At 44.8% G+C, this 8,775-nt stretch overlaps 1 pseudogene; it reads right to left on the reverse strand.

The window, feature by feature from the left end:
• Window positions 1-5,029: 5,029 nt before the first annotated feature.
• LOC120238252 lies at window positions 5,030-8,369 on the reverse strand (annotated as a pseudogene).
• Window positions 8,370-8,775: the final 406 nt, after the last annotated feature.

Genomic DNA, 8,775 nt, shown 5'->3' on the forward strand with positions numbered 1-8,775 from the left:
GAATTGCCAGATCACTGTTTAATTCTGTTTCCTATTTGAGGAACTGCTGAACTGTTTTCCACATAGCTGCACCACTTAACATTCCCACCAGTTTCTCAGCCTCCTTGCCAACACTGGTTTCTTCTTCTTTCCTTCTTTTACTGCCACTTCTTCTTCTTTTCTCCTTCTTCTTCTTCGAAATACCTGACTTAAGGAGTGTGAAGTGGTAGCCCGTTATGGTTTTCATTTGCATTTCCCTGATGACTAATGCTCAACAGGAGCACCTTTGCACCTATTTGTTAGCCATTCATAAATACCTTTTTTGAAGAAATGTCCATTCAAGCCATTCAAGTCTTTTGCCCACTTTTGATTAGATATCCAGTTTGTCTTTTTGTTGTTGGGTTGTAAGAACTCTTCATATATTCTGTATATTAGACCCTGATCGGATATATGATATACAAATATTTTTGCCTATTTTGTAGGTGTAAATAAACTGGTGAGGGACATTTTTTCTCTGTTAATATATAAAAGCATGTGGGGATGTGTGTTTTTCAAAAAAAAATTATACGCTTTTGAATCTTGCTTTCCTCAGGAATAATTTGTAGAAAAATTCTATTGTGATAAGGTTAAGCCCCATTATGTGGGTGCACTGTAATTTATTCAGCTATTCCCTATTTATGACCATTGACTCTGTTTCTAGTTTTTTGTTCACTGTTAACAATGCTGCAATTAACATCCATGTACAATATATGTCTATGTATTGTTTGCTTCATATTTATGGGATTTATTTCCAGAGTGGGAGAGCTGGGTCAGAGTATACGCATTTTTTATTTTAATAGGTATTGTTCAGTTTTTTTCCATAAACCAGCGACATATAAGAGTATTCCTTTCTCATGCATCGTTGCCAACAATAGATGTAATCAAGTTAAAAAAATATTCTCTAGTCTGATAGGTGGAAAATAAATGGTTCCTGTCTGGTAATGGTTTTGTCTTCTCCAGCGTCTGGAGATATTTTTGATTGTCGTACCTGTTGATCATGGTGGGGGGAGGTGCTACTAGATTCTAGTGGGCAGAGCCAGGGATTCTACTAAACATCCTATAATAATCAAGGCACCCCCCCCCCAACAAATAGTCATCCAGCCTAGAATACCAACAGTGCCAAGGTTAAGAAACCCTGGTATAAAGAGATACCTCCTCTTATCTTCAGTTTGAAAACCTTTATGGGTGAGTTTGAACATCTTTCCATATATCCATAAATTACCTATTCTTGTCCTTTGCTCATTCTTCTTTTTAAAAAAATTTTTGAATTTAATGTTTATTTACTTTTGAGAGAGAGAGAGCAAGCACGAGCGGGGGAAGGTCAGAGAGAGAGAGGGAAACAGAATCCGAAGCAGCTCCAGGCCCTGAGCTGTCAGCACAGAATCCAACGCGGGGCTCGAACTCACCAACTGTGAGATCATGACCTGAGCCGGAGGCACCCAATTTACTTATTTTTCTTTTGGTTGTTTATCCCTCTCTTATCAATTAATAAGAGACTGTTATATTTTATAAACCCTGTAGTTGTCCTTTCATCGAAAATATTTTTAAGAATATACTTTTTATTGACTTGTTTATAGTTATCTTTTGCCAAATAGTAAAATCTCACTGAAGAACATAATAAAACAAGGTCTAAACAAATGGTAAGACATACTGTGTCCTTAGGAAAACATCATAAAAATGTCTCTTTCATAGGGCGCCTGGGTGGCTCAGTTGTTTGGGCATCTGACTTTGGCTCAGGACATGATCTCATGGTTTGTGAGTTCAAGCCCTGCATCAGGCTCTGTGCCCGGAGCCTGCTTCAGATTCTGTGTCTTCCTCTCTGCCCCTCTCCAGCTCATGCTCTGTCTCTCTCTGCCTCAAAAATAAATAAACATTAAAAAAAATTTTAATGTCCCTTTCTGTAAAATTAAATTACAATTTTAATGCAGTTCCAATTGGAGTCTAAACAATATCCAAATAAGATTCCAAAATTATCTTAAAGTTAAACGTACAAGAATGGCCAATAAAATTTTACAAAGAAAGACTAGCAAGGGTATTCTTATGTCACCAGATATCAGAACACACTTTAAAGGTGCTGGAATAGGGGCACCTGAGTGGCTCAGTCAGTTAAGCGTCCAACGCAGGTCATGATCTCATGATTCGTGGGTTCGAGCCCCATGTCGGGCTCTGTGCTGACAGCTCAGAGCCTGGAGCCTGTTTCAGATTCTGTGTCTCCCTCTCTCTCTGACCCTCCCCTGTTCATGCTGCCTCTCTCTCTCTCTCTGTCTCTCAGAAATAAATAAAACATTAAAAATAGTTTTAAATAAAAAAATAATAAAGGTGCTGGAATAAAGAAGATTTGGTAATCTTATTGGAATAGCCAACTATGTAAGTGAAACAGACTAGAGAATCCAGAGATAGGCCTCACTACCTATGAATATTTAATAAATGACAACTGTTTTGTTCAGTTAAATGACAAAAAGTTTTGGAGCTTCTGGGTGACTAAGTCAGTTAAGGGTCTGACCTTCAGCTCAGGTCATGGTCTCAGGGTTCTGTCAGCACAGAGCCTGAAACCTGCTTCAGATTCTGTGTCTCCCTCTCTCTACCCCTTGCCTGCTCACTCTGTCTCTCTCTGTCTCTCTCTCTCAAAAGTAAAGAAACATTAAAAAAATTTAAAAAAATTTTTGGATGCTTTTTGAATAAAGCTGGAACATGTTATTTCTGACTTTGGCTAACCCCTTCAGTCTCATTCTCTATTCCTTGCCCATAGACTACAAGTTGCTCACCAATTTCTCAAGAGGCTGCTCAGAAATCTTATCTCTTCTACCACTACGACCTTACTCTGAGCTAGCACACTAGAAGTAGACTTCACATGGCCCAGGGTTCAGGGTGTGCCCTTTGGAAGGTCCCAGGAGGTTATGGAGTTAGCCAGAGGCACACTGGGAGCAGACAGTCGCTGAGCCATTGGGAGGTAGCAGTGTGGGATGTCCTGTCTGTGACTCAGCCGTGGAACCTCCTCATGTCACACAGAATTAATTTCGTCGGAGTCCAGAACAGACTAGATTATTTCACCAAGCCAAATGGTGAAATAATTTATTTTCCACAGATCTTCCTTTACATATGTCCCAATAAACCTATCGTCAGTTGAAAATATTTAACGCCTAACCTACCAAACATCATAGCTTAGCCTAGCCTATCTTAAGCAGGCTTAGAACACTTACATTAGTCTACACTTGGGCAAAATCATCTAACACAAAACCTGTTTTATAATAAAGTGTTGAGTATCTCATGTAATTTCTTGAACACTGTACTGGAGATGACAAAAAGAATAGCCATGTGGGTACAGCGCGGTTGTCTGCCCATATTTTAGCCTCATGATCACAAGGCTGAGTGGGAGCCGTGCCTCGTTTCCTCTGACCAGCTTCATGAGTGAGGATCATCCCATGTATGGCTAGCTGGGAGAAGATCCAAATTCAAACTTTAAAGTACACTTTCTACTGAATGTGTGTACCTTTTGTACCATTGTGAAGCCAAAAAACTTTTAAGTCCAACCATCAGAAGCTGGGGACTATCTATACTTTATCCTCTTTAAAGAATGCATAACTTGTTAGAAAAATGTTTGAAGTCCTGTTTTATAAACATGTGGAACTTCTTATGGCCACCTCCAAAAAGAGCAATCATAGTCACAAGGCCAGTGAGTCATAAGTTAGGAAATCCTGAATGAACTGAAATAAGGGTGTGTTCATTGCTCTTATCTAATATTCATTTGGGGCACATAATTCACCCAACAAAGGGATCAAATACTTCATGAGATTCTCATAGCCACAGAGTCAGGCCATAACTACTCAAATGTTTCTCAATTGTCACTCTCCTCCCTTCTTCTCAACCATGGAAAAACACATGCAAACATATCATCACACACTCGTTTCCTCTCCTCTCATTTGGTTATGTATTCTCCATGGGATTTAGTGATGTACTTTAAATACTTCCCAGTAGAAAAATAAAGGTTCAAAACATTTGATGTCTTGAAGTCCACCCAGGGAGAAGCGATTACGAAGGAAATGCCCTTCTCAGCTCTTCATCTGAATACTGAGTCGGGACCTCCTGTCCAGGCTCTAATAACCCAAACTCCTACATGCTGTTCAACTTTCCTCACCTCCCTGTTCTGAGGGTGAGAGTTCCTGGCTGGAATACATCCTAACCAAGAGGGGATTTTCAGATTTTGATGAGGTGTTTAGGTACTGGGGGCCGTCTACTCAAGACACAATTACTAGTGCTAAGTCCTTGTCACATCCTGGCTGGTAAATGACTTCTGAGGGTTTTACACATGACTTCTCTCCTGCAAACTGTGGGCTTTTTGTGATCAGAAATGCAGCGTGGTCTTTATTTGGGTATCCTCTGTGTCTGTCATTTTGAACGTGGGTGTGATACAATAAATGTTTCTTGGTAGACATGATTCCCACACATCATGATTTACACTTCCAACCTTCATTAATCCTTTTAAAACCACTTATTAATGAGTACTGTGACATCATACTTAGCTGTAGTGAAGTATTCTATGCTCATAGCCCAGTTCTTCCTTTTTCTTTCTGTTTCCCCGACTTTATCCAGTAGCATGTTCACGGTGCGGGTGAGGGTAGACACAAGGTTGGGCCTGATTCTTCTGGAGCCCTGGGGGCACCGCACACCATGCGCTAGAGATGGGAGGGAGCACAGGGGGCCGTGGTAGCCCCAGCATAAGCCTATCATACCAGGGGGGAGGTGGTGAATGCATGGGTCCCCTTAGCCCAGGCCCACAATGGGAAAGGCTAACACTAGGCTGAGGTTGAGGGGTTGGGGTGGGGAACACTAAGGGTCTGCTCCAGAGGGGCCAAGTGGCCAAGTTCTGACCCAGGGCACAAGCCTACAGGGTGGACTGGGAGACACTCTGGATGTGGAACTGTGCCACTCCCCCTTTTCCTCTCTGGTGAAAGGAGGGCTCTAGGCTGAGCCAAGCAGCTACCCTGTCCTGTCCCATCCCATCCTGGGCCAATCAGAATGGCCTCGATGTCTGCTTGAAGATGAAGCCTTGATATGCCAGTGTCTTCATGATGTTGGCAATGCTGTAGTCATCTATGCTGCTGTGGGACTGGCCTATGTGTTGCAGGCAGGGGCCCTGGTTCATGTCCAGAAATCCACTCCTGGGCCAGCAGCCCTTGGTGAAGCTGTAAGCCTTTCTCAGGTTAATCCACTACTTGAAGTAATTTGCCACTGGCAAACCCAAGTAAGTATGGCACTGGCCTGGGACTTTCAAGTCTCAGTCTCCACAGGTGATGAAAATTGACTTGATGTTTGGATCTAAGAGGCTTTCTTTTGCCATCCACTCATCAACCCTCACCAGCATTTGCTGCAGGCTTGGCTGACTTTCCACCATGGCTTGAATAATCCTGGTGAGCTGTGTACAGAAGGGAGAAAGCTGTAGATGGACTACAGGCTGGACCTACATGGGAAAGGTAGACTCAGTGTCTATGGTCCAACCATTTAGCTTCAGGATGGGGAACTTGATGATTTCCTGAGGATGAACCTGTGGCTTGTCACATGCGACCTCAAAGTCCGACAGTAAAAAGTAATGCTATCTCTGGGGAGGGAAGGGCACCATTGTTGCTGTGGATGCACCAAAGCCATGAGGCCACTAGTTTTTTAGTAGATATGGAGCAGAACTCTAGAACACCATGGGGAGAAGATAAGTGGGAGCCCAGTACTTTTCTTGCTTTGGAAAGTAAATGCAAAGAAAATCGAGCTGCTCCAGTCTATAAAGGTGCATTGAACATCCAGAAACATCTAAAACTCTGCACACTCTGCCCCTGACCAGTGAGATTCAGTTCTTCTATTTTGATGAAAAGATCTTCCGATGAAATCAACTTTAGAGTGTGTTAAGACCTAAGAGACTCTTAAATACTGAGAACAAACTGAGGGTTGATGGGGGAGGGAGGGAGAAGAGAAAGTGGGTGGTGGGCATTGCGGAGGGCACTGTTGGGATGAACACAGGGTGTTGTATGGAAACCAATTTGACAGTAAATTATATTTTTTAAAAAAAGGAAGAAAAAAATAGTGTGTTAAGAATTACAGGGTGAGAAAGACCTATCACTGTAGTAGTGTATGAATATCCTTTAAGGAAAACAATTCATTCATGCTTTTGCCTATAACTCATGCAAATTTACATCTTTATTTATAGATATATAGATATATACTGGTAGTTGCAGGACTATTTTGCCACAACATATAGATAGATAGATAGATAGATAGATAGATAGACAGATCTATATAGATAAAGAGACATATGTTTATTTATCTTGAGAGAGAGAGCATGAGCAGGGGAGAAGCAGAGAGAACCCAAGCAGGTTCCAGCTGTCAGGATAGAGCCAGTCCCACGAACCATGCGATCTCGATCTAAGCTGAAACCCGAGTCAGATGCTTGACTGACATTGAGGTGCTTCCAAATTTATATTTCTAATCTCACTTTCTCTAGCCTTCCACCTGTGTTCCAGGGCAGATTGTCCTGCTTTGAAATGCAGATTACATTTTCGAATTTAGCTTTTGTTTATTTTTATTTATTTTGTTAGAAGTTGGAGTGTACTTATGAACAGAGAAGAAAAGGACAGAAGAGATTCAGATGTTTGTTTTTAATTTTGTCTGATACAATTTTTATCCAAAAAAAAAAACAACCCCAAAACCCATCCATTTAAAATGTATAGTTCAGGGGCACCTGGGTGGCTCAGTCAGTTAAGCCTCCGACTTTGGCTCAGGTCACGGTTTCCCGGTTAGTGAGTTCAAGTCCCGCAACGGGCTCTGTACTGACAGCTCAGAGCCTGGAGGTGCTTCTGATTCTGTGTCTCCCTCTCTCTCTGACCCTCCCCTGCTCATACTGTCTCTCTCTGTCTCTCTGCCCCCCCACACACACACTATGTGTCTCTCTTTCAAAAATAAACATTAAAGAGTTTTAAAAATAAAATGTATAGTTCATTAAGTTGTGGCAAAATAGTCCTATAACTACCAGTAACTGCCCAGGAGGTTTTGAAACAGGCCTCTGGGGCTGGGGGGCTGCTGGGGTCCAGAGCTGGAGTGGAAGTTTTGGATTCAGAAAGAAGAGGCTCTCCCCCGCACCTCCGTGAGGGAAGCAGGTAAGGTGAGTGGAAACGTAGGAAACGCGCCCCGAGTGGAGGTGGGCGTGACCTTGGCAGCGTTTCCTGCCGTTGACGCCCTGCGCGGCCGGCAGCTGGACGCTGAGGAGACGGTGAGCGAGAATGACGCGCCTCCACGGCGCACCGGAAGTTCACGGCCGCTCGCCAGAGACCGCTGTGCGGGCGCAAGACGGCGGCCCCGCGGGGTGCCGGCTCGGCTCATGCGGCCGGGCGGAGGGGGGCCGGGCCCCTCCGACACTGCACGGGGGGCACGACGCACAAGAGCGTTCGGAGGGCCTGGGAGCAACGTTGGAGAAGGAAGCGAAGCCAGCAGGGAGCCCGTGGAAGATGGAGGAGGGAGAGGTGCAGGCCGAGGGAACTGGGGGCCCCGGGAATCTCGGGGTGCTGGGCTCTGATGTGCGGGACCCACAGAGCGGGCGCAGGCTGGCTGGGCTTCACACTGCCCGCGTGGACTCGCCAGGAGAGACGGGGAGGTTCCAGCCATGCTCCCGCCCAGAGGCCGGTGGACTGGAGCAGAAGACGACGGGGTCTGTTAACACCGGACAGAAAACGCGAAGAAAGGGTCATGTAGACCAACGCTGGGCTTGTAAGAAAGCACTGCCCGTGTCTCCCTGGGATGGGTGTTTACCGACCGTCTGTTGTACACCGTCCGGCCCATCAGCAGGTCCGTTGGCTTAAAACCTGTCCGAAGCTCCAACCCCTCGGGGCAGCTGCACTGAACTACCCACCTAACGTGGCGTCTGCGGGTGCATCTGACGGCTTCCTGGGACCGTCCTTGCGCCGTTATTGTATACAGCAGGCGGAAGGGTGCTTCTCAGCCTAGCCCGGGTCGTAACTCTTCTGTTCAAAACTCCTCAGTAAACGTCCCATCTCATTCAGCACCGCCCCCCCCCAGGGCTTTCTAGAGCTACAGTGCCACCCCTCAAGCCCTCGCCTCTTCCCACCCACCGTGGTGTCCCGTGTCCCCTTCTACCCATCTCACCACCTCCCCTCCCTCACCCCCTTTCCCCTTGCTCAGTCAGCTTCAGCCTCCTGAGTCTCCTTGCTGTTCCTGGGTCGCCCCTGAGGCGCGAGTCTTATTGCAGGATATTTGCACTCACTGGTCTCTCTGCCTGCCAGGTTTTTCGCCTCCTCACCCCACCTCCTCTGGTCTTTGCTTAAATGGTCCCTTTCTAAGGCCTTCCTCACCATCCTATTTAATACTCACCTCGCTTCCACCAACACCTTGTTCCCGCCTCTGATTTATTTTTGCCTTAGGACCTAATGTCTGACATCCTGTATGGGTTCCTTGTTGTTCCTTGTCTTTCTTTTTCAAGTGGAGGGTAAATTATGCCCTGAGATGACCGATTTTGTCTGCTTTTGTCCTCTTCAGTACTTATAAAGGTGATTGGTACTTACAAAATAATCCATAGTGAAATGACTGAAGAGATATTCGTGACTGTAAGGTGAAATTTTAATTGAATACAAGCTTCAATACGGAGAAAAAGGAGCAAGAGACCCGATGAAAAGGTCATTTGCTCTGGAAAGAGGAAAGAGAAAACGGAAAAAGAAGAAAGAAAATTAATAAGCTACTAATGTTTTCTAACAGATCCTTATT

The sequence above is a fragment of the Hyaena hyaena genome, unplaced genomic scaffold (genome assembly GCF_003009895.1).
Source record: "Hyaena hyaena isolate Hyena2069 unplaced genomic scaffold, ASM300989v1 scaffold_201, whole genome shotgun sequence".
NCBI classification, from domain to species: domain Eukaryota; kingdom Metazoa; phylum Chordata; class Mammalia; order Carnivora; family Hyaenidae; genus Hyaena; species Hyaena hyaena.